The sequence below is a fragment of the Festucalex cinctus genome, chromosome 6 (assembly GCF_051991245.1).
Source record: "Festucalex cinctus isolate MCC-2025b chromosome 6, RoL_Fcin_1.0, whole genome shotgun sequence".
NCBI classification, from domain to species: domain Eukaryota; kingdom Metazoa; phylum Chordata; class Actinopteri; order Syngnathiformes; family Syngnathidae; genus Festucalex; species Festucalex cinctus.
In genome coordinates this window covers 26,857,223-26,883,826 of record NC_135416.1, presented here as the reverse complement: position 1 = coordinate 26,883,826, position 26,604 = coordinate 26,857,223, and the positions used below count along the sequence as shown (strand labels likewise).

Sequence of the window (26,604 nt, the reverse complement as noted above, 5' to 3'; positions counted from 1 at the left end):
TTGAGTGGAGTGTTGGAGGGATCAAAAAAAAAAAAAAAAAAAAAAGTTCCAGCCTATACAAAGAGCTTAGTTTTCAGTAAACGGCAAAAATACATCGTTTGGACAAAAAGGTCAATCTTGAGATTTCTCCGAAAGCGTTTTACAAACTACATTTATTTAGTATTTTGGTATTTTTGGTCCTCCATAGTACCATTGGAGGGGGTGTGGGTGTGGGTTGAGAAGGAGCTGTTGCTTTGGTGCTCTGATTGGATGTTGCTCCTGTCAGTTAAGTGGCAAAATTGCCTTTGAGTCATTGCCCAACCCACTCAGCTGTTGTTGTTTTTCCCCCCTCTGAGTGTACAACTACCAAGTCTCATTTTTATCATTTTTTTCGTTTTATAATCAGGGCTGCAGCACCAGGAAACGGTGAACTTTTGTACTTTTGGCTCTTTCAGGGGAGCCGTTCATTCGGGAGCCGTTCACGTAAAAGAACGGTTCAAAAGACTGGCTCTCATGTGTTGTGTGTTTTTTTTTTTTTTTTTGTTTTTTTTTTTTTAAATAGCAATGCCATTTTCAAAAAATGACATATGGAATAGTCTAAAAAATATCATTCAATGACGTTTTATTCTCTTGGAACAAAAGAAAATATAAATGTGTAGTGTACAACACTTTACATACATTGACCAGCACATGCATTGTACAATGCACCAGCGATATTTTGACTGTCGAGTGACAGCGAGACTGTCACGGTTCCGGTACGAGGTGGGGACCCAAATGCAGAAAAACAGAATGAAGGAGTTGGCAAAGTTTTATTACAATAGTGGACGGCCAGAAAGAGGTTGCAGTCCGTGGGGTGCTGGGGGCTGGTTCTGGTTGGCGAGGCGTGTGTCAAGTTCAGGGTCTGCGGGCAGGACGACAGGCTGAAAAGGAGGACGGAAATGCAAGTCGGGAAAGGTAAGCAAAAGTTCACTTCAAGTTGCAAGGTCTAGCTGGATGTACAAACTCGTTCAGGAGTTGTGACGATCTGGCGGTGTGGTGGAGTCAGAGGCTGGCTTAAGTAGGCTGCTGATTAATTGGACACACCTTCTGCTTGACTCCAATGCACCACACCTGGAAGACACACACACTCAGCGGGCTGGGCCCGCAGGCCTGACAGTACCCCCTCCCCTACGAGCACCACCAGGTGCAGCACGGCCCAGGCGACCAGGATGGGCACGATGGAAGTCGCGGATCAGCGACTTGCACAGGACCTGGCGAGCAGGGATCCAGCTGCGTTCTTCTGGTCCGTAACCCTTCCAGTCTACCAAGTACTGGAGGCCGCGACTGCGGCGGCGAACGTCAAGGAGGCGGTGTACGGTGTAGGCGGGATGTCCATCAATCATGAGAGGAGCGGGCGGTGGCGGCACAGCAGGGGACAGAGGGCTAGATGAAACAGATTTTATCTGTGAGACAAGTGAGAAAAGTGGGGTGTACACGAAGAGAGATCGGGATCTTGAGACGCACAGCACAGGGGTTGATCACAGCCTCAATCTCAAAGGGGCCGATGAAACGAGGGGACAGCTTCTTGGATTCTGCCTTTAGCGGCAGGTTTCTCGTACTGAGCCATACCATAACTGTCTTTGTAGCTTCGATGGGGAAAAAAATGTCCTTCAAACCATCATCATTCGCACTGCAAGTCGTCCGGCTTGATGTAAAGTCCACCATCAACAGTTCTCCAGCAAAAGCACCGGAGCGACGTGTTCCCGGTTCCGGTTCTGGTCCCGGGGCTGCGAGGCGTGCACTACCCGCACTCCACAAGCACGCAGCGGCGTGACAGCATCTTCCACTTGGCTGGCACCTTGCTTCCTGCTTTCCTAGTGTGTAGACGCAATCTGCTCTGCTCCTGCTTTGCATTCTTTCAGCTGATAACTTATTTTTTTCTTTCTTTTTCTGGGATTTTTCCTGGACATTTGCCTCGATGTGGCTGTACTACCTTTTTGTTTGGTAGATACAACCAGCTGGGCGCATTTTTCAACATTTTATTTTTATTTTTTTGGAAACTCCTCACGATAACGTGAGCACGGCCTGCTAATCAGCACGCGACTGCTACTAGCAGCATGGCTGGACGAATGATGCCTTCCATCTCGACCGATGAATACCACAAACTTCTTCAGAAGATGGCAGTGCTGGAGACAAGAATGCACCGCCTTGAAATGTTTGTGGAGGTGAATGGAAAATCGTGGAATGACACCACACTGCCAATGTCTCCAAACGGTGGTCATGAGCATGCTAACAAACAGCTAGCTCCATCCACCGACCCTCTGTGGAATGTGCTGGGAGCAAAGCCAAAACTGAGCAGTCGTCGCCCAACAACTGGACCTGACCGCCAACTAATGCCTGAGGAAACACGTCGGCCTATGCAAAAGGCTACCTCAACCCCAAGAAATCAGTCTTGGACGTTGGTACCAGCAAGAAAAAGGAAACCGTCTCTTGGCCGACGAAGACAAAATACTGATATCAAACTGAGAAACAGGTTTGCCGTGCTGTCGCCGAGCCAGCAAGCCTCGGGGATCACAGCACCAGTCAAAGGTATGAAACCGGACCTCCTCAGCAAATCCGTTCAGCTACTGAAACACAAACACTGATAATAGGCGACAAAGCCTTGTTTGGTGTTAAACGTCTGTGCAGCAGAAAAAACACAAAAGTTCTGTGTTTTGCTAATGACATGGTGCTGGACATTTCTGAAAAAGTCGACAAGATTGCTACTGACTACCCGACTGTGAGATCGATTGTGATTCACACAGGAGCATTCGATGTGTTGAAAAAACAGTCGGAGATACTGAAGCAAGACTTTATTACCCTTCTACACAAGATAATATGCCTAAACGCAGAGGTTTTTCTGAGTGGTCCTCTGCCTACTGTCCGACCAGGTGATGAGCGTTTCAGTCGGATTATGTCACTCTCGAGATGGCTGAAAAGCATCTGTGCTTCTTACTCAGTGAACTTTATTGACAATTTTTCTATGTTTTGTGAACGTCGCCATCTTTTCCAACGCAATGGGATTTATCTCAATAAGCAGGGAGTCAGATTACTGACAGCCAACGTCTTCCATAGCGTGCGTCACTGGACGCTATGTTCCCAAAACAAAGGACATGAAACACAACAACCGATAAGAAGAGGATCTGGTGAGGCTGGCTCACTATCTTGCACTCCCTGCCCTTCAGAACAGATTGATTTGTCCTCATCTGCCCACACTCCAAACACCGAACATCCAGCTCCCCTGCTCCCGAACGACACCTGCCAAACACCACCACGACCACCACCACCAGTTTCACTACCAGATGCACCCCTGCGCTGTTCATCGCCCCCAAGCGACACCTGCCAGACAGCGCCACTACCGGATTCACTGCCGGATGCACCCCCGCGCTGTGCACCGCCCCCGAATGACCCGATGACTGACTCGCCAGCGAGTCTCACCAACAGGTTGAGCAATCTGGTCAATCTGTCCATACAGCTAAATAAAAGTCTCTCCAGGCAGCTGCCTGCTGATGACGGTTCGCCCATGCTCCCCCCAAGACGCCACATTCAGCTATCCACTAATCGTCTGACTCCACCAAGCCTCAGCATACAGCTCCCCACCCGCCGACCTCCATCTTTGGCTATGGAGAATCTCAACTACAGCTCGGTCTGATATGTTTTGGGTCCAGACTACATATACAATATAAAAAACGTGTGTTCCCAGAATAAGTCAGGACCCAAGGAAGCTTGTAGCATTCCTGTGATTACAAGAAGTAGAAAGTTGGCAAAAGAAATGAGAAGAAATAAGTCAGAAGCTACAAACCTAGTCAGTATAGCTTGTGAACCTCTGACTAAACCAGCGTCTCCGATTGCCACTGTGAGACTAGCGCTACTAAATACAAGATCACTAGTTAACAAATCATTGTTGATTCATGACATTATTATGACATATGATCTTGACTTATTTCTCCTCAGTGAAACATGGCTAACAGAAGGTTCCTGCAACACGGTTCTCAATGAGGCAACACCAACAAATTTTAGTTTCATGAACAAATGTCGTAATGGCAAAAAAGGTGGTGGACTTGCTGCCATTTTTAAATCTCTATTTCAGTGTAAAGAAATTTCATTGGGAAGCTTTAATTCATTTGAATATCTTAGTCTTTTGGTAAAAGGTGAACCAAACATCGTCATTGTCATAATTTATAGACCTCCAAAACAAAAAGGCAGATTCATGGAGGAATTTGAAGAAATGCTGTCAGTAATTTGTACCGACTATGATTATCTGATCTTAACTGGAGACTTTAACATTCATGTTGACAACAACTTGGATAAAAATACCAAAGAATTTTGTAATATACTTGATACTTTTGGTCTCTCACAACATGTAAAAGGTCCAACACACAATCAAGGTCACATTCTTGATCTCGTCATCTCTAAAGGTGTTGACATTTTATCTGTTGAGGTGACAGATCTGGCTATTTCAGATCATTCCTGTGTGTTTTTTGAATTACAAACAATCCCAGAAGTTCAAACAACTACTGTCTCGATTAAAAAAAGGTACATAAATGAGAATACAAGCAACATGTTTATGGAATTAATGGCTGCATCACCAACTGTAAATGCAGAGACCGTTGATGAACTTCTGGATGAATTCACCTCAAAAATCTCAAATGTTTTGGATGCTGTTGCTCCTATTAAAACTAAGACCATTTCATCCCGAACTAAAACACCTTGGAGGTGTACTACCAACATAATGACTTTGAAATCTAAATGCAGAAAAGCAGAGCGAAAGTGGAGAAAAACTAAACTCCAAGTTCATTTTGACCTGTACAGACAATGTCTTTGTCATTTTAACCAAGAGTTAGTAATAGCTAGACAACAACACTTTTCTGAAATTATTAGTAGGAACCTCAACAATACACGCACTCTATTTGGCGTGGTTGACAAACTTACAAATCCCCCAAATCAAACAGCGCCAGAACTCCTCTCAACAGATAAATGCAATGAATTTGCCTGCTACTTTAGTGAAAAAGAACAAGCCATCAGGTCAAACATTGTTACAAACCAGCAAAATAACAAAACGATGCTGCACTTAAAATCACCGAGGAATAATTTAATTACCATGACAGAATTTGACTCAGTGGATCAAAATACTGTAGTAGACTTGGTTCAGCAATTGAAACCTTCCACGAGCTGTCTTGACACAATACCATCTGGCTTTTTCAAAACCATTGTGAAATCTGTTCAGATCGATTTACAACAAATAATTAATTGCTCACTTCAATCAGGTGAACTTCCTAAATGTCTGAAAGTAGCCGCCGTCAAGCCCATTCTAAAAAAGAGAACACTGGATGTCTCCCTGCTAGCAAATTATAGACCAATCGCAAACCTTCCCTTCGTAACTAAAATAGTTGAAAAAGTGGTTTTTAATCAACTCAGCAATTTTTTGAGCTTAAACGGACTTTTGGATAAATTCCAGTCAGGTTTCCGACCTCATCACAGTACAGAAACAGCTCTGATTAAAGTACTGAATGATATAAGATTGAGCACTGATGCAGGGAAGGTATCAGTGCTCGTCTTGTTGGACCTCAGTGCAGCATTTGACACGATTGATCATAATATACTGTTAGACAGGCTGGAAACTTGGGTGGGATTAAATGGAACAGTCCTTAAATGGTTCAGGTCCTATTTGGAGGAAAGGAGTTACTTTGTGACCATTGGAAATTTTGAATCTGATCGAAAGGCCATGACATGTGGGGTCCCTCAAGGGTCAGTCCTTGGACCCCTGTTGTTCAGTCTGTATATGTTACCTTTGGGTCAAATGCTTCAGAACACCGATGTTGACTATCATAGTTATGCAGATGACACACAACTGTATTTATCTATGTCCCCAAATGACAGCAGTTCTATTAACGCATTGTGTCATTCTCTAGAGCAAGTTTACAACTAGATGAACCAAAATTTCCTTCAGCTGAACGAAAACAAAACGGAGCTCATTGTTTTCGGCAATAAAGAAAAGAGGATTGCTGTTAAAAAAACAGCTTGAGTCACTGTATTTAGAAACTAAAGACCAAGTTCGAAATCTTGGGGTACTAATAGACTCAGACCTGACCTTCAGCAATCATATTAAATTCATCACTAAAACAGCCTTTTACCACCTGAAAAACATATCCAGACTGAAGGACTGCATGCTTCAAGCAGACCAAGAGAAGCTTATCCATGCTTTTATCTCCAGCAGACTAGATTACTGTAACGGTCTTCTGACTGGACTCTCTCAAAAGAACATAAGACAATTGCAGCTCATTCAGAACGCTGCAGCTCGAGTTCTGACCAAAACAAAAAGATCAGAACATATTACTCCAGTACTTAAGGATTTACACTGGCTCCCTGTCAGCTGTAGAATCGATTTTAAAGTTCTGCTACTCGTCTATAAATCACTAAATGGTTTGGGTCCTGAATATATCCAAGAAATGCTGATTGAGTACAAACCCAGCAGGGCTCTGAGATCCACAGACTTGGGCCAACTAGTGGAACCCAGAGTTCGAAGCAAACATGGTGAAGCTGCATTTAGCTATTATGCTGCACACAGATGGAATAGGCTACCAACAGAAGTGAAGTCAGCCCCGAGTGTAAATGCTTTCAAATCCAGGTTAAAAACTTTGCTTTTTTCTTATACCTTTGATTAGGGACTTTTAAACAGCTTTAATTAAGTTTTTTTTTTTTTTTTTTTTTTTAATATTGTTTTAAACTTTTTTCTGTTAAATGTTTTCCTCATTTCCTGGGTAAAGGTGGAAAAGGAAGCGCAAGCAGGGGACTGTTTGTCCCACTCAGCAGTGGCCCATGCGAGAGCCGCGCCGCGGAGGCACCTATGAGGTAAGCAATCTTAGCGTGGTCGGAAGCATATGACACTGGCTGCTGACTGAAGACTAGAGAACACTGGACTAGAAAAGGACGGCAAGCTCCTAAATCACCATCATAAGGGGCAGGCGTGGGCACGTACGGTTCTTTGACATGGGGAGGAGGTGCGGTGGGCGTGGCAGGTGTAGCAGCAGATGATCTTTGTGTTTGAAAGGCCGCATGTTGCTGCTGGAGGGTCGTGAGGGCTTGCGAAAGTTCACGTACCTGTCCAATCAAGAAGTTCAGGGCATTGTCATGTTGGTCCAAAAGCACACCTTGTCCGGTCAGGGTCTGACGAACGGAATCGTTCTCTGCTGGGTCCATAGCTGGCCAGATCGTGCTGTCACGGTTCCGGTGCGGGGTGGGGACCCAAATGCAGAAAAACAGAATGAAGGAGTTGGCAAAGTTTTATTACAATAGTGGACGGCCAGAAAGAGGTTGCAGTCCGTGGGGTGCTGGGGGCTGGTTCTGGTTGGCGAGGCGTGTGTCAAGTTCAGGGTCTGCGGGCAGGACGACAGGCTGAAAAGGAGGACGGAAATGCAAGTCAGGTAAGGTAAGCAAAAGTTCACTTCAAGTTGCAAGGTCTAGCTAGATGTACAAACTCGTTCAGGAGTTGTGACGATCTGGCGGTGTGGTGGAGTCAGAGGCTGGCTTAAGTAGGCTGCTGATTAATTGGACACACCTGCTGCTTGACTCCAATGCACCACACCTGGAAGACACACACACTCAGCGGGCTGGGCCCGCAGGCCTGACATAGACAGTAGAGTGTCTGTCTAGCTGTCACATCTATCAAATCTACCTTTTAGCCCCTCACTTCCACTAGGTTGTGAGCCCTTCAGCAGCTCCTCCTCCCCTATGGCGTTAGATTTGTGCCACAATTCCGTGTGTAACAAAATGTGTTTCGTACGTACAAAATGTGTTTCGTACGTACCAAAAATGTGTTTCGTACGTACAAAATGTGTTTCGTACGTACCAAAAATGTGTTTCGTACGTACAAAATGTGTTTCGTGCGTACAAAACAGTCCTCGCGCACGCTTGCTACGTCTCTCCTCAACACGTACGAAACTTTGATTTACGCTTGCGATGCAATGGTCGAGGCGTAATATTTGTGCCACAATTCTTAACCAATCAGGAGTCGGACAGGAGAGCAAATCCTGATTGGCTGTTTAATATCCAATCAGGCAAAACTTTGACAACGTGTCGTCACGCCGCGTTGCATCATGGGCGCTTCTTCGATTTTTTTTGTTGTTGTTTTGTTTACTAGCACTCGGTGCTTTCCTGTTTGTATTTTATCTGCATTTCTGCTGACTTTTATTTACTTAACAAAAGTTTTGTTATATTACGGGGTGAAGCAGCTCCCAACTGCTTTCCTGCTTAGCGGAAGACAAGTTTTAGCCCTCATGGGACCGTTGGATGACCGTTGGGGGGGACGCTAACTTCCGAATCGAAGACTACTTTCAACATTTTCATTACGGTAAGTAGCATAAAAGTAGCATCTTTTAATTTGGCCACTATTACTCACAGGCTTCCAAGACAATCAAAATTGTATGTAATAGTTACATAGACGACATTGGCAATGGATGTGCATAGTTATGATGAAGAAAAAAAAATCGCCATCCCCTTTCTTTATTTTCTTATGCATTTTTAGTGCCTAGTGCCACCAAATGTATATCGTGTGTAAGGGAAATCGGTCCAATTAATTATTAAATCAATAATTGTTAATTATTAAATTAATAATCAATTGGCTCATTAATTGAAGGAGACTCAAACTTAATATTTAAATTAAGTTGAGCTTGCCTGCGGAGCACCACATCTCTTTTTGATAATTTTATCAGGATAGCAGATGAGAACCTCGTTGAATCAGTCATTAAAATGAAGGTTGTGCTTTTACTACAATTTTGTGAGTTCTTTGTTCAGCTTAGAGGTCACTATAAATTGATGAAACACACACAGTAAACCAGGGGTTGAGTTTTGTGCACGTTTATTCTCTAACCTAGGTGGGATAATCTACTTAGAATTTAAAGAAGCAAAACTAACGACTATGATAGGAAATGAAACGAGAACTAAAATAATAAAAATAATCAAAGGGGAAGAAAAGAAGAAAAGAGAAACGGTCTTAACCAAGGTGATGGATTTCTTGAATCAACCAACATGGGACCCACAATCAACCTAGTTTGCACCAATTTGTACTAGGGCGAAGGCCTGCAAAGTTGCACTTACAGATGGGGTTGATCTGAGAAGCAGGACCCTGGATGGAGACTCGCCAAGCCCGTTTGAAGATAGAATGGAGAAGGTTCAGTTCAGGAGAGGGAGAGACAGGTCGTCCGGCTGGCCAACTGAGCGTCACGGGGTCAACCTGCTGGCTGGGGAGAGGCCCTCTTGGTGGAGGCCTCAGGGTGCTTGGGAAAAGCACCATCCGTTGAGCCTTTGCAGGGACTAAAAGCAGCGTGTTTCGCTGCGCCTGTCGCTACACGCGATGGCTTCTGTGCATTGCCGTTTGCTGGAGGTTAAGCTAGCTGGGCTAGCCCTTTGTCTGGCAGCCGCGCCGATGGAGACCAGGAAAGAGCCAAGAGGAGCCAAGGAGCAGTGAAGAGAGCGGGAGCCAAAGAGCAGCGAAGAAGAGAGGGAGCAGCAAGCAGGGAGCGTGCTTTTAAATTGGGAGGGCGGCGGCCTCCACACCAGGGGGCCGGTGAGACCACAGTGGAAAGTTACCAGCTTAGAGAGGGTTTTGGTAGAGACTAATCAGATTGAATCTGGATCCCATGTTTGTTGAAATTCTAAGGTCAGAATTCAATCAATGCAACACGTACAATTGAATACCTCAAATGAAATGTTACCTAGCTTACATTGTTAAAACGTGCATACACATGAAAGTTTAGTGGAGAATCTGCCACTGCAATGGAACATTTTCATGACATTTCATGGAGTCAACATTTCACAAATGGCAAACATAACATTTCATAATTCATTGTTCTGTTGCAAAATAAGAAAGTCAAGTTTCTAAGAAGGCTTTTACTGTTCTGACGTGTGTGTGTGTGTGCGTGTGCGCGTGTCAGTCAGAACATGTGTGGCTGTTTGTGGGGGATGTTCTTGTCCTCCCCACCCCCACGGTGGCATGTTCAGGCCACAGGAGCTCAATTCCTTTGGAACTGAGGTTGCAAAAAGTTACAACCGGCCGATAATCGTTACAGATCCTCCCTTTGGCGATGGAAACGTTCTTCGACAGAACGTTTCGGTCGGCACTTCTAGACGTGGCATCGGCAGGTGGACAGGTGAAGCACAACAATGCAGTTACCAGAGTACAAAGTTGGTGCAAACCCACCCCTCCCCTCCCTTTGCTAAAGCTAGACTCGGCAGTTGGCTATGATGTTATCTTTCCCTCTAGGTCTACACTACGTGTCGTGTATAGAGTGGAAGGGGAAAGTAACAGACGCAACAGGAGAAGAACACGAGAGTGAAAAATAGAAGTCCAATAGTTGTCTAGAGGCCTGTGTAGGAATGTCATGTCAATGTGACTGAAAGGGGGCACTTTCGGTTCTTACTATGACTTTGGGTCTTTCTAGGGCAAAAGAAAGCTTTATTAAGGGAGCATGCAGGCCGAGAAGACATTCTCACAACTGAGCTGTTGATGTATCAAACAGATTAGTGCAGCATGTCAAGTCTCAGCGCGGTCACACCTTGCGTGTGAGCGTGCTTTGGTTGGGACACCGAGAAGAAACAAACTGTCTCGTGGTTAGTTTGGTTCAGCTTAGCGTGATGCTAGGCAGATTGAGGACTAGCGTAGTCCTTTTGGTTGTTTTGTCGGGAGACGGTAGACTGGTAATTTGTTTGCTACGCGTTGTTAGGCAAAAGGAATCTCGGTCGTGACTCGCGTGTTTTGCCATTTTAAAGTTAACGGTGTTTGGACTAACAGCGTTAACAGTTAAGGTTCTTATTTTAAATAAGAAGCTAATAAAAGCAGTAGCTAAAAGCACATTTCTTACCAATCGCTTTAGTCGTTTGGGGAGTCTGCTGAAGATCATTTGAGTCACTGTACACTTTCTAGGATGTTTGTTTATGCACATGGTGTCATAAGTATGAGTGCGGGTGTGCGAATGGGTGAAGCACAACTTTAATTGGCTATTCAATGGCGATATGGCGGTTAGGTTTGGCCCTAGCCACTTTAAATATGTCATTAGCGCAGTCATACACAACAGCAGCAAAAATGTGTTTGCCATTAGGCGCCAGGGTGTCTGAAACCACTGTTTGGAAAGGGACCGTTTGGGTCCTGCATCAGTTGGAAAGGCAAATGCATCCATAGGTGCCTGATGGGTGGGAGCTAAAAGCTCCAAGTCATCTTGTGGATGAACCACAGGAACAATCACAGGTATATCTTGTACCTGCTGATGATGGTCAACAAAGATGGGCGAGGTTCATCCCTCAATTGTAACCAAGGAAGTGAGGTCATGGAGGTTGGACCTGATTGGCTGGTCCAGTCCTGTTGTGATGACCTCCCTTTGACAGCTATGTTTCATGTCATGGGCGTATGATGTCATGACCCCCACTTCGGCTACGTGGAGCCACGAACGGCAGAGATGTGCGGTCCACGGAGGAGCAAGAAGAAAGCCCATGACAGGAAGCAAAAGGTGACCACCAAAAGCGAATGTCTTGGCATGAACAGGTGAGCCGTCGACAGGCGGACAAGGAAGGCACGCGGCGGCGGTGAGCCACACAATGAGCAAAAGAAGAACAATGGACTGCAAGTTCATTGAAATCAGATAAATGTTGTTGAGCACAAAGGCTGACAACGTGTGGCCCAAAAGAAGTACTGCAGACGCGAAAGCGGGGGCAGTGAATGGCAGGGCAGTGGCGTGTACCATCTGCATTGCAAGGGTGGGCAGGGTGGGTAACAACTTGCTCAGAAATAGGCACAACGCGCCAAGCAGATTGCAAAGAACAACCACTGTGTTGTTTGGGTTGTTCGATGGCAATTTCAAGTGCGATTTCAAGTTCAAAGTCTGCGGTGAAGCTGAATGGTTTGCTTCAAAAGTGAGGACAACGGCCTCAATTTGTCATGCGTAGCTCAGAGGTGCAATCCAAGTCGCATTCCGTAAGGTGGCAGAGTTGCACACCCTGAGTGGGATGTTCAACTTGGCCGAGGGGAGAGCTGGTGTTGCGAAGGTGACCTCTTGAGGGCATCTCGGGGACAACAGGCATGGTCCCCCCTTGAGCTGGGTGAGAGTCCTGGTGTGAGTTTTGTACACTCAGAACAGGTTCACAAGAAGTCTCTGTTAGGCTTACCGCATAACAATTGGCAGTTTTGGTCAGCGGTGCTGCAGGCAGAGGCTGCCGCACCTGTGACCAGATTTTGCGTCGGTCGTAATCTATCAGGGGCTTGAAGCGGCCCAGCAGATCTTGACCAATGAGGAGCGGGACTGATTCCACAGCAGACACGTACACAGGGTGGACCAATTTGTGTGGTCCAATCGTCCAGTGTAACGTTGCCATGGAGTCCAGATGGGTGTTAGTCAGTGCAAATGCACCAATCTCCAATGAGCAGTGGTTGACGCGGAGCGTCCGGCCACTGTTGTTCAGCATGGCTTGAAGTTGGTTGAAGAGCGTGTTGGACATTACTGTAATGTCAGCGCCAGGATCAACCAAAGCGTCATAGTCTAATGTTTGTTCAAGTGTCGTCCTCAAATAGAACTTACGTGATGCACCTTTAATCTTGAGGTTACCTAAGAGCTGTTTGAATGGTTGATTCGACTCGGTAACAGGTGCACTGGCAGAAGGCAAAGAAGGTGCTGGATCCAGTTGGACTGAAAGAACGGTGTTGTCCGACACCTCTGGCTCATTGATGGCTGTCGGCTGACTGTCGTTGGACAATTTGCGCAGCCCATCAAGAACTTTTGTCCAGATGTTGCTGTCAATTGAGGAGTCACCTGACGTGGATGGGGGCTCCTGAGGACTATTTGTGCGGGGAGGTTTCTTTTTGCGAGGTTTTGTTTTCGCAAAGGGTTTCTCCCGTTCACAACCACGGCTGGAGCTATGACTCAACCGCGCAGGTGCACTGCGGCCGTACTGGTGCTTCTGATGAGAACCATTTTGAGGCCGTTGTGCAGGATTTGATGGGGAAGCGGCGATGTCATCGTCGCTTTGCTGTGATTCGGACTGTCGTTCGACTTCGTCTGAATCACCTGCAACATGGTACACAGAGGATTCCACTGATTTAGCAGCGTTTTCGCGTAAAAACACAAAGGCCTTGGACGCAAGTTCACGTAGCTCTAGGCTACTTAGCGTGAGAGGACAAGTTGTCACACCCAAGAGGCGGCTTGTGTTTGGGTGGAGGTTGTTCAAAAATAGTGTTTTGAATTCTACCTGTTCTTCCATGTTGGGTTCGTTACGATGCCCAAAGTATGCCTTGCGCAGGCGACTATAATACAGGCTGGGTGATTCCTTTCGGCCTTGTTTTACTGACCAGGCAGCAAGAAAGCTCATTGCTGATACTGGGCCATCAAATTCACGAGACAATGCGTGACACAGTGCTCGATAATCATTAAAGATGTGGATCGGCTGGTGGTCGATCCAATCACTTACTTCTCGAGTAGACGTCAATTTCATGAGGTAAATCTTGTCTTCCGTTGTTGCCTGTGGGAATCTCCTCAAATGAAAATCAAGGTCTTTGAGGTACACAGAAGTGTTATCAGAGCAATCTTGTTTTGGCTGAAATTTCTGAATGTGCTTGGCAATCGTGTCTAACTCTTTTGTAGACATGCCTGGTTGCGCCACATGATGAGGTGAAGAAGCATCTGCTTGTTGAGCAGGAGAAGGAAGGTAGGCAGCAACTGGAGACGCACAAGAAGGCGTGGCGCCTAGCGGGGGTGCCGAAACAAGAAGTGTGCTTCTTGGTGGAAGCACAGAGACAGGTGAGCTTGCTCCTCTCAGTGACACTGCAGAAGGAGGGGGCCCCCGCGTGTGTTGAGCGGCACTTGGAGACGTGCTTGCCATGGAGCGAGTGGGAACCGGAAGTGGCACAGGTGGCTGAGAAGCAGGTCCAAGATTTGCAGAGGAAGTCTGCAGCACATCAGACAACGTGGCAGCGTTTGAAAAAGGAACAGGTCCGTGCACCACAAGTGGATCAAAATGCAAAGGAGAGTTCACCTGAGACAGGTCCTGAACGGGGACCTCCAAAGCAGTGGTTTGGGACGGCGTCAATGGACACCTGGTGTTACCTTGTGGGACTTGCTGTAATTTCGGTTCCGCATGGGATGACTCGTCATCCCGGCCAGTGTTGAAGGATGGATGCTGCAATCGCCGGAGTTTTTCTTCCATTGCCATCAACTGAGATTTCAAACGAAACGTCTGCCTTTTTCCTTCAGTGCGTTCATTTTTCAAAAGTCTAATCTTTTGAGTTAATTCCGCAATTTCATCATTCGCGAGAGCTAGCAAGTACTTGTCAAATTCACGCTCAGTTTGGAGATCAATCCAATGGGCTTCAGTGTGCTGATTTGATAGTTCTGCAATGCATTCTTTTAGCTCACGAATTTCAGATGTGGCATTATGCCAATTTTGTTCATGCGTGCGGGCAGTTCGTGTACTCACTTTGAGTTCCTGTGTCAATTTTGTAACTTGGTTTCCCAAGTCCACGCGGTCAGATTCATGCAACCATGCTTCCAACTCGGTTAGCTTGCTGCTAACTTGGGCGTGAATTTGCTGTTCTGCTGTCAGAACGCTTTTCACTTGTTCAAGCTCATGGTCACTCAATTTCCACCTAGCCACTAAATTCACCATTAGTCGGCTGAGGATTTGTGCCATATCTTCGTGGGTTAACGATCCTTGTTGGGCGTCGCAAACGAGTTGCGCAATGTTGGTGTCAAGAATTTCTGCGCTAGCGCTGGCTGTCGCGTCGGCATAGCCTGGAATGAGATTGTTAGTCACGGTCGCAAGGGCATTTTGCAAAGCATCCATGGTTAAAAGTAGCGTTATGATATCAAAGATATGCGTAAGCTCACTTTACTTACTCAATTTGGAAGGACTAATTGTTAGCCAATTAGACAATGCTGAAAATGCTTAAAGATTAGCTTTTTAGGCTCAATTAGTTGATTCAAAATGTTTTACCAAAATTATTAAGGCACAGATTAAAGGATGGTATCCAAATATGTTACCAATTATTTTAAATGGCAATGCATTAAATAATTGAGGACCCTCAACAAAGTATTGTGTTAAGCAATTTAGTCTGCTAAATTACTATGAACCACAGCATACATTTGAAGTTACAGGTTTTAGGAAACAAAAGTCTACTAAGGACAGTCACATTAAATTAAAATTACATTTAATTCAATGAGGTTTCCAAAAGTGCCTAAAAATTGGGTAAACACGTTTAATACAACGAGAAAAGCTATACACTACTGGTTGAGTGTTGCTTTTAATTAAAACAAAATTAAGTACTTGAAAATGGTGGTTAATTATTTAAACAAACTCTTTGGTAAGTCAATAATTAAAGTTATCAAGCGTTTTAATTTTGCTAGCAAAAGTTCCTCGACTGCGGTACCGTGAATAGCCACAGGAGGACGCCGTCGGCGTTTAAAACGCAACGAGGCTCCTGTGTGTAGTATAGAGTCGTACTTTTGTTCGATCAATAAAGTTTTATGACTTTACCGCATAGACAAAACAACTCCGTCGCTCGTAAGTGACACAGAATGTGTCTTAAAACGAGTGTTTAAATACCTTGCACAAGTTTTAAAATCGTAGCACTTGTCAAGCAAAGTTGTTAGCAAGACGCAGCTAACGTAAACTTTGTCAATGAATGGCACGTCACCGGAAGTTGCGCGTGCGTGTGTCGCCAGCTGTCAATCTGTCAAACACGTTAAATTCACTCCTTACGGATAATCGCGCGTGTTGTTATGCGCGGCACTGACGCCGAATTATCAAGAAGACACTAATAATTATAATTTAAATAAATCAAGGAGCGGAAATCACGGAAACGTTTTAATTCCCACGGGTTTATATCGCGATGCTAGTATCCTGTAAGGACTCGCGTCGAGGGGAAAGGGAAACTACTACTTCCTGTAAGACGGTGTTAATTCATTAAACACGACGGAATTAATGAAGATTAAAAAGTGCAAAACGTACCAAAAATATTAACCCTAACCTCAGTGTTAACACTTGGTGAAACAGGAGTGGGGAAAATATTATAATGTAACGTTTAAGAGTGGCGAAGACACGTGATGTTAAATTGTCTTGAATCTAGTAAAAAAATCATAGGTTAGGACGGTACAGTAGTAATTTAAATCCCTCGATTAGGGTCAAATCACGGTAACTTGATTATTTAAATTATAAAGTGCTTTGAATGCGATGTTGAAGAAGGCAGACAGTAGGCTCACGAGGGGGGCTGCGATGTGTCCCTCTTCACACGTGAGTTGGTAGAAGGCAGGAGTCAACTATATTGGCTGTAGTTTGGCAGCTGGCCGTGTAGCAATATGAATATTAAGCAAACAGTAGACTTTAAGTGTTAATCAGATGGACCTCTAATTTCAACAATTTAAGCGAACTGTATAACTAGTTATTCAGTGCTACAATTTGGCAGAGACTGGGCTCTCAGTGGGGGGTCACGTGGTGAGACGTGATCCTTTTGGAGGCCACAGTCGAATGAGGAGCGACTTGGAAGTCTGGCCGTTGGGCCCGCCCCTCAAATTAGTTTATTGGTCGACTGGTTTCAAGGGGTGGTTACCTGAATCCCAGTTAAGTTAAGGATACGCCTACAAAGATGGCGGATCTTAACAACATCTGTGTTTTACACAAAAGGCTAGCAGTTTTAGCACCATGTGCCTTACGCTACCCAACAAAAGGGAGTCAACTTAACACCTTGAGAAGTGTGCTGTGACTCAAATGGTGGTCTGAATGCAGAATTTCGTGCACTAGACTATTTCCTCAGCCTAAAGGCTTGTAACGTAATCAGGTAGCTAAGCTGATTGCGCCACGTGAGGTTTGGAATGTATTTTTAACCCAATCAAAATTCGTGACGAGCTAGAAAAAAGCATTCCCAGGCCTAAAAAGTTTTGCATGCAATAGAAAAAATGTGATTGTTACTCTTCCACTTTTGTGTGTGTAACATTCACATAGTCGACAAATTCATTCTCTTCTCAATAACTAGTCGTTAGACTGTTATTTAGCGCTTCAAATACACTGCTTTTATACAGCGGATTGGCTCTGGCATAAAGTTGGAGTTAGGTTGCTATGGAAACGAGCTGAAATTTTCCCAGAAGAACACGCTGCACTAAGCTGTTTTTGGATTGTTACATGTGTGTGTTTCACAAAATATGTAACATAAATTGGCCTCCTCATACAGGGCACCATTATGTAAGGGAAATCGGTCCAATTAATTATTAAATCAATAATTGTTAATTATTAAATTAATAATCAATTGGCTCATTAATTGAAGGAGACTCAAACTTAATATTTAAATTAAGTTGAGCTTGCCTGCGGAGCATCACATCTCTTTTTGATAATTTTATCAGGATAACAGATGAGAACCTCGTTGAATCAGTCATTAAAATGAAGGTTGTGCCCTTACTACAATTTTGTGAGTTCTTTGTTCAGCTTAGAGGTCACTATAAATTGATGAAACACACACAGTAAACCAGGGGTTGAGTTTTGTGCACGTTTATTCTCTAACCTAGGTGGGATAATCTACTTAGAATTTAAAGAAGCAAAACTAACTACTATGATAGGAAATGAAACGAGAACTAAAATAATAAAAATAATCAAAGGGGAAGAAAAGAAGAAAAGAGAAACGGTCTTAACCAAGGTGATGGATTTCTTGAATCAACCAACATGGGACCCACAATCAACCTAGTTTGCACCAATTTGTACTAGGGCGAAGGCCTGCAAAGTTGCACTTACAGATGGGGTTGATCTGAGAAGCAGGACCCTGGATGGAGACTCGCCAAGCCCGTTTGAAGATAGAATGGAGAAGGTTCAGTTCAGGAGAGGGAGAGACAGGTCGTCCGGCTGGCCAACTGAGCGTCACGGGGTCAACCTGCTGGCTGGGGAGAGGCCCTCTTGGTGGAGGCCTCAGGGTGCTTGGGAAAATTAAGCACCATCCGTTGAGCCTTTGCAGGGACTAAAAGCAGCGTGTTTCGCTGCGCCTGTCGCTACACGCGATGGCTTCTGTGCATTGCCGTTTGCTGGAGGTTAAGCTAGCTGGGCTAGCCCTTTGTCTGGCAGCCGCGCCGATGGAGACCAGGAAAGAGCCAAGAGGAGCCAAGGAGCAGTGAAGAGAGCGGGAGCCAAAGAGCAGCGAAGAAGAGAGAGAGCAGCAAGCAGGGAGCGTGCTTTTAAATTGGGAGGGCGGCGGCCTCCACACCAGGGGGCCGGTGAGACCACAGTGGAAAGTTACCAGCTTAGAGAGGGTTTTGGTAGAGACTAATCAGATTGAATCTGGATCCCATGTTTGTTGAAATTCTAAGGTCAGAATTCAATCAATGCAACACGTACAATTGAATACCTCAAATGAAATGTTACCTAGCTTACATTGTTAAAACGTGCATACACATGAAAGTTTAGTGGAGAATCTGCCACTGCAATGGAACATTTTCATGACATTTCATGGAGTCAACATTTTACAAATGGCAAACATAACATTTCATAATTCATTGTTCTGTTGCAAAATAAGAAAGTCAAGTTTCTAAGAAGGCTTTTACTGTTCTGACGTGTGTGTGTGTGTGTGTGTGTGCGTGTGCGCGTGTCAGTCAGAACATGTGTGGCTGTTTGTGGGGGATGTTCTTGTCCTCCCCACCCCCACGGTGGCATGTTCAGGCCACAGGAGCTCAATTCCTTTGGAACTGAGGTTGCAAAAAGTTACAACCGGCCGATAATCGTTACACATGTAACTAACAGACAGAAAAAAAACATGGAATGTCCAAAAGCACTGTTAACACAATGCCATAGTTACTGATTTAAGTACGTTAGTGATATTGATTAGTTATGAAGATCGTGGAAAATTACGACATATCAGCTCTTGAATTCAATTCACGAGTTAATTTTGTTGTCATTACCTGTATACTTGTGCACATAAATGCCATCTCAAATAAATCACTAAAGCAGCCTTTTACCACCTAAAAGACTTCGACAGAAGGGTTGCATGCTCCATACCAGAAGAACCTGACTCATGCTTTTATTTCCAGTAGACTTAATTATTGCAAAGGTCTTCTGACTGTTCTCCCTCAAAAGAGCATCACATTATAGCTGCAGAGGTTATGAAGTGGTTACCCTTAGTTGTACTAGACATTTAACATGAGCAAGAAACTGTAGAAACATGGATAGTCACATTATTTTCACATAACTACATGAAGATGGATGGATATGATTGTTTCACGTTTTACAATTAATAACCTTGAGCTTTTGTTTGTTTCCAATTTACCAGGTAAACCAATCCAGATTGCGCATCGTTTCTATATCCGGGTCACAGTCATCAATAAGATGTCTAAGGATAGAGAGTACAGCTGAGATGGATGGGACGGCGATGGATGGCTCCACAATAGCAGTCTACCATGCCTACTGTGTGTAAAACTTGAAATAAAAACTGCAAAGATGCACTGTAACTGAGGACGATTCATTTGATTTAAAAACAAAATGTACAGTTTGCTGTTTGTTGATCGATAATGCATCATTAAGTGTCAATTACAAATACAATGTGTAATATATTTTCATCTGTGGAACCTCTTGGGTCTTACATTCTCAATACATCATCGTGAGTACAGTACTCTGAGGTCTTCTTGGTCAATGATGGGCAAATGTGCAGTGTGTGCACTTCCGCACTTTAATCTTGAAACCATAAATGTGTCATGTACTGCATTGGCACTGTACCTGCAATAGTATTTTGGTTATTGTTTACAGGTTGTTCCGAATACAGTGTGTGTGACACTTTTTATTTTTCTAATTGGCAATGATACTGTTTGCAAGACACATTTAAATAAGTTCAGTAAAAGTGTCGACAACTTACAGGAGAAAAAATATTTTAAAAATGTTTGATTTGGCATGCTGCAAAACAGGCCATTACAACTATTAGAACTTCAAATTATGACAGTCCAATGTTAATGTTGTCATTCTTCAGGAGCTCTTGATTTCTCTGCTGTCAAGCTCAAGCTTCACGTTCTGACTCTTCCTACAGACATTTTAACGACTAAAGTCAAATTGGTCTCATCAGCTGGCTCAAAAACGTCAGGAATTGGGGCTGCACAAAATCATGCAATACGCGATTTTGCTGAATATAGCAATAGATATTGCAATATTTAATATGGATCTAAAGAAATGACTGATGATGATTTTATTATCTAATAGGGGTGTTTAAAAAAAATCGATTCGCGATATATCGCGATACTACATCGCGCGATTCTCGAATCGATTCAATAATCGGCAGAATCGATTTTTTTTTTGGATCTTTTTTTTTTATTTTTTTTATTTTTTTTATTTTTTTTTTTTTTTAGGATTCACACCTTGAGCATGGAAGAATGTTATATGAACGGCACATTAAGCCTTAATATTTTTATTTTAATGCTGTTCAAACATGAAACAGATTACAACCTCTATAAGACTGAAATTTCAGATAAATAAATAATACATTTTCATATAAATCTTACACTCTACAAGCTTACTGATTAGTATTTTCTAAATATGAATGAAAAAAAAATCGCAACAATCGACTTATAAATTCGTATCGGGATTAATCGGTATCGAATCGTGACCATTCGTATCGGGATTAATCGGTATCGAATCGAATCGTGACCTGTGAATCGTGATACGAATCGAATCGTCAGGTACTAGGCAATTCACACCCCTATTATCTAATGAACAAATTATATTTCTCATGCAGTAAAATGTATTCAGAGTTATTTAATTGTAATGACTTCAATAATGTTCAACTAGTGGATGTTGGTGCACATTTTAGCAAGTGGCTGACTGGTCAAATTCAGATAAAAGCATAAAATTCCATATGAAACTTATTGCATGTCTGTTATATGCATATTGCATGGGCCAATAGCGCGATATCAATATTTTTTCCACTCCACTTCTTCATCTTCTGCTTCTCGTGGTGTTTTTGACACTTCTGTTGTGGTGTCATCAGGTGCATTCTGTGTCCTTTGTCATCTTTGTTGCCTGGTAATAAAAACAAAACCCAAGGTTAGCGCTCAGATTTTTAATTGTCTATCTGTTGTTATGGAAAAATGACAAGATCAACCATGTTTCTCACATTAGTAAAACAATTATTTTGGGCAAACATGTTTATTTCAACAGCTGCTAGTCATGGTGTATGGTTGTCTTGTAACCAAAATGAATTCAATTCTTACGTCAATAACTATGGCATTGGACTGCCAAACACAGTGCTCTTAGGTATTCAATGTTTTCTATTATTCACGATATACCTTTAGTGGTACCAGGCACTAATTACTAAAGAAAAATGGAATGGTCTAACATTTTCTTTTCTACTTCTTATACAACGCCACTCATGATGGCATGCATTGTTTAAGATTGTAATGATAGTAGCACGATCAAAAGAGGACAAAACTATAGGATTTACTGACTTAAATACAGTACAGTATTTTGTAACTTACCATAATGAAAACGTAAGTAGCAGGTTAGCCTCTTCTCTTCTTTTTTTTCTTCTATTTTATGCCGTCATCCAACATCACCATGAGCGCTAAAACTTGTTTTCCCTCCTTCTTCCGCTAAGCAGGAAAGCAGTTAGGAGCTGATTCATCCCGTAACATAACAAAACTTCTATTAAGTAAATAAAAGTCAGCAGAAATACAGACAAAAATTCAAACAGGAAAGGACCGCGTGCTTGTAATATATATAAAAAAAATATTAAAAAAAATAAAAAAATAAAAATCGAAGAAGCGCCCATGATGCAACGCGGTGTGACGACACGTCAAAGTTCTGCCTGATTGGATATTAAACAGCCAATCAGGATTTGCTCTCCTGTCCGACTCCTGATTGGTTAAGAATTGTGGCACAAATATTACGCCTCGACCCTTGCATCGCGAGCGTAAAGCCTAATTTATGCCTCCACGTTTGCTCTCGCGTCGATGAGCGCCGTCGATCACATGATCGACGCGAGCCATGAATTTTAAGTGCTGCGTCGCTCGTGGCCGGCCGACGTGCACACGTCGCCAATCCTTGGACGCACGTCGATGGCGGGGCGTCGCTCGCTTCTGATTGGTCCGTTCGATGGCGTTTTTCCTTTTTTTCTTCTCTCTCTCTCTCCCCGCCCCCCGCCCAGATAGTTTCCGTGAAGGCAACTGGCGGCGCAAATCGACTTCCCTGCTCGGAGACCACGGCTGTGCATGTGGATATGTGCCTGGGACGAGAGGCGGAAAACAACAATAACAAAAATAAAAAAATAAAAAACTGTGTTCGCTAAGCGCACGGCTGTTGTGTTTTGGAGAGTTTACGGCCGACACCGGTGCAAATTGGCAATAATTAATTGCCACGGTGATGAACTTACTCTCCCCCCGGCTTTGTTTCGTGTTTCTGAATTAAATTGAACTTCCTGAATCCGTCATAAAATGCAGAGGAATCGCCACTCTGTGGCGGCCCAGCCATAGCGACAGCGGGACTTGGTGTGAAACTCCAGCAGACACCGATGTGTATTGCGCACAAGTCGGAAGGCAAACGCACGAGCGGAGCTCCAACGTGACGCCTCGACGCGAGCCTCTCGCAGAAGCATACTGAGGCCTTAAATCAAAGTTTCGTACGTGTTGAGGAGAGACGTAGCAAGCGTGCGCGAGGACTGTTTTGTACGCACGAAACACATTTTGTACGTACGAAACACATTTTTGGTATGTACGAAACACATTTTGTACGTACGAAACACATTTTGTTACGTACTGAATTGTGGCACAATTCTAACGCCATACTCCCCCGCCACCCCCCTGCCCAGTATTTCTCCCGCACTGATGTTGTACGCCTCCTCTTCTCTTCATTCCGTCTCTCCGTGACGTTCTAACGTCTGCCATGGCGCTAAAGCAGGCATGCGCAGTGAGCGGTGTCCTCTCTCTCTTGTTGTTGTTTGTTTGTGTGGGAGTTTAACGACCCAATTACAAGTTAATTGTTTGACTGACGCTAATATGTGAAGTTGACGCTCCCTCCAAAAGCGAACGGTTGGCAGGGGCAGGGACGGGGGGGTTATAGGGGGATGAACGGCTCTCGATAAAGACTCTGTTCCCATCGTTCACATTGAAGAGCCGTTCAAAAGACTATTCGTTCGTGACCGATACATCACTAGTTCATCTTAATGTCACTTCACATTTCATTGCTGCTGACTCAGTAGTAGTAGACCTAGCTGCTCATTGTAAAAATAAATAAATAAATAAAACCTCAGACAAAATTAAAATGTTGGGGGACACTTTTTATATGCTAGTCCAGGTTTGAATGATGTGTATTGCTATATTAAAAATATAATTCAATGTAAGTTGATAACATTGTCACTCACAATTATTTTTTAATATGCAGTATACGGTACATTGCTGTTGTAAGAATGATATTTCAAGACAAGACAGGGACCAATCAACTGAGGAAAAGAAACCTTTTGTCCACAGTTGGATATGTCTGTAAAAATAGTTTATTTGCTGTGAAAATAGTCAAAAATACTGGAAATAGCAACCCCTGAAAAAAACAAAACAAACAAAAAACAACTTTAAGGTGTCATCCCAAAACTTTTCTTGACAGTAATGTTATATGCAGCCCCATTAGTCTAATCATGGTATTTTAATTTTATATATATTGTGTTTGCGGAATATGAATTAAGGACCAAAATCCACCCATTTTTATCCATCTCAGGGGGCTGCCATTTTGCCACTTGCTATCGACTGAAATGACATCACAGCCGCCACTCCCTATACAAAGACTACGAACTGTGCGTAGGGTACCGATGTGTATTGCGACATCATGAAGTGCAGAAAAATATAATATGTAATATTAAATATAAAATATCCATCCATCCATCTTCTTCCTCTTATCTGAGGTCGGGTCGCGGGGGCAGCAGCTTTAGGAGGGAAACCCAGCCCTCCCTCTCCCCAGCCACTTCAACCAGCTCCTCCGGCGGGATCCCAAGGCGTTCCCAGGCCAGCCGAGAGACATAGTCTCTCCAGCGTGTCCTGGGTCGTCCCCGGGGCCTCCCGCCGATGGGACATGGCCGGAACACCTCCCCAGGGAGGCGTCCAGGAGACATCCGAACCAGATGCCCGAGCCACCTCAGCTGGCTCCTCTCAACACGGAGGAGCAGCGGCTCAACTCTGAGTCCCTCCCGGATGACCGAGCTTCTCACCCTATCTCTAAGGGAGAGCCCGGACACCCTGCGGAGGAAACTCATTTCGGCCGCTTGCTGGCAACCAGTCCAGGGTGTATCCTGCCGACTGCCCAAAGCCAGCTGAGATAGGCTCCGTGACCCTCGTGAGGAATAAGCGGTCAAGAAAATGAATGGATTGATGGATGGATGTGATAGGCTTGTTAAAAGCACTTTTTTTTCACTTGAGAGGGACTTCAAATAACATCTTTTCAATCTTTTTTTTTTTAATTCATTTTTATTGCCTTCCATGCCTGCCATTATGTTTCTTAACACCTATGCTCAATTAAAATAATATATATATTTTTTTTAAATGAGTTTGCTACATGATTTGTGAGAAACAAGGATGTGTGCATTCATTAGCAACCCAATTACAGACCCAATGTTATGTAGCACTTGCTTCCAGAGTCACTCGTCAGTACCCGACTGCCCATGGGTCATATACTTTAATGTCAACTCCAGCAGTTGAGAGGTCAATAAAGCCTACAAAATAAAACTATACAATGCTTTAATGTGACCACCATGGAAAAAGCAGTTACCTCCAGCTCAGATAATGGCCCTTTTAACACTGAAAGAGGACTAATTAAAGCATGAGTAACAAATATTTATCTCCTCGAGTAGGGTCAATTGCTTGACTGGGTAGTTTTGGGGGCAACCTTTGCCAGTTAAACGGCATGCTATTATGAGCACCGAAGGCTAATGTTGTTTTTCCGTAATAATGAACATTATTTTCACTTTTATGTGCTCCTCCTACGGAGAAAATAGGCCTGATCTCTCCCTTTGTGGTTGCTCCAACTGCTTACTTCCACCACCCACACAACACATTTTCCCAGGCAACAATGTTCCTCCAAAGTTTACAAACAATATGCCCAAAGCAGTTAGCAGTGGCCCCGCTTTCCGTTTCCTGGCTGGAGTTGAAATGAAATGGTAATTTTGACTTGAGGAGGATTTCAAAGGGATGGCCTGTACTTTTCATCTTGTTGCATACCACAAGCTCGCCGACACATTCACGTTGGGAATTGAGACAAAAAAAACAAAAAACAAAAAAAAAGGAAGAGAGAGAGGCAAGAAAGGTGCTGCATTTTAAGTTTTTTTTATTTATTTATTTTAATGTTCTTCACTAACACAACCCCCCAGCATCTTCCCACAGAAAAAGAAAATGAAGCAGTGCGAAGATCTTTATCCCAGATGGACAGGACTTATATAAACATCCACCCACGACTGGAGGAATATTTGATGTGTCATCATCTGAAGATTGTTTCCTGGTATTTAAATAGATCATTTACTTGTTCAAGTCCCAACATTTTTCTTCAAAGAACTAAAGGGGCGTTGTGTGGGTAGGGGAGGAGCGTCTTCTCTCCAACATGTTCGTTTGTGATGAAGATTCCAAGAGGCCAATCTGCTTTTCAAAGGAGTGCTTGTCATTTTCTATGTATTAGTACATTGAAATTTGATGACTAACCCTAAATGCTAGCTAATCTATGGACGAATCATTCAATGCTTTATATTTCAATTCATTTGTAAGCCCTGATATTCACATTCACTCTATACGAGTTAATTTAATGATGGACAGTGCGTGCACAGGCCATAGTAGACTACATATCACGTTTGAATGGGGTGGTGGACGCAAAAGTGGGGAAGCAGAGAGGCGAGGCAGGTTTGACACCATTTAATTTGTAGCAAGTAAGACCCAAAGCAGCAGGAAACAGGGTGTGACGAAGACAATGAACCGACAATGACTGATAGAAAGCAGGAAACTAAATACACATACTAAACAAGAGACACCTGGAAAAGACACGTGGCTGGGGGAGCTGGTTGGATGACGCGAGAGACCAGGATGACAGGCACAGGTGAACACATTAACCTAACTAGAGACACGGAACACAAGGAAAACATGACAAAACCCAATCCAAAACCCCAGATCACGACAGTACACAAACAATGGTGTGATAAATATGGCTTTACACGCACCAAAATTGTTCTCTTTCTTTTACAAAAATATAAAAATAAACTTGTATCCATCCTAAGAAGATGAAAAAATTGATGACTTCACCAAATCATGATAGAAAAATAAATGTAGTACAAAAAATGCCTGGGGTGTCATAAATAAAGTTGAATAAACCAATCTATCCAAACTATTTCATGAAGGACCATTTGGTAATTCATGATAAAGAGGGAATTGCAAACCAATTCAATGACCGCTTTATGAATATTGCCCCAAGATTATCACAAAATATCCCTAAAGAACAAAATTGATTATGGCATCATACCAAGCAATGTTAACAGTATATTTCTTGAGGCTGTACAAGCAAGTACGGGCTGTTCGTTGCCAGAGTTTGGTCCGCATTGCCGGCAGTAAGTCGGATTCGTTTCCGGTGAGGGTTGGACTCCGCCAAGGTTGCCCTTTG

At 43.6% G+C, this 26,604-nt stretch overlaps 1 protein-coding gene and 2 long non-coding RNA genes across 7 annotated transcripts in view; 1 reads left to right on the top strand and 2 right to left on the bottom strand.

Moving 5' to 3' along the window:
* Positions 1 to 26,604, top strand: part of LOC144020088 (axin-2-like) — a 371,050-nt gene that overhangs the window by 192,283 nt on the left and 152,163 nt on the right. For 3 of the 4 annotated variants that reach the window (XM_077523139.1, XM_077523136.1, XM_077523137.1), the window contains one exon: positions 6,765 to 6,849. The gene's annotated coding sequence lies outside the window, so the exon portion shown is untranslated. Of the gene's footprint in view, positions 1 to 6,182; positions 6,850 to 26,604 lie in introns of those variants that run through there. The other variant, XM_077523141.1, reaches the window with a different exon arrangement.
* On the bottom strand, positions 750 to 7,967 carry LOC144020091 (uncharacterized). Of its 2 annotated transcripts, XR_013283804.1 has the most exons (5): positions 7,673 to 7,967; positions 7,476 to 7,582; positions 7,099 to 7,392; positions 983 to 1,401; positions 750 to 899 (listed from the first exon to the last, which is right to left on the bottom strand). It is a non-coding gene; the product is annotated as an uncharacterized LOC144020091 (long non-coding RNA). The 2 variants fall into 2 exon arrangements; XR_013283802.1 differs by having other exon boundaries at positions 7,476 to 7,967.
* Positions 20,731 to 22,576, bottom strand: LOC144020090 (uncharacterized). Its single transcript, XR_013283801.1, has 2 exons — positions 21,465 to 22,576; positions 20,731 to 21,009 (listed from the first exon to the last, which is right to left on the bottom strand). It is a non-coding gene; the product is annotated as an uncharacterized LOC144020090 (long non-coding RNA).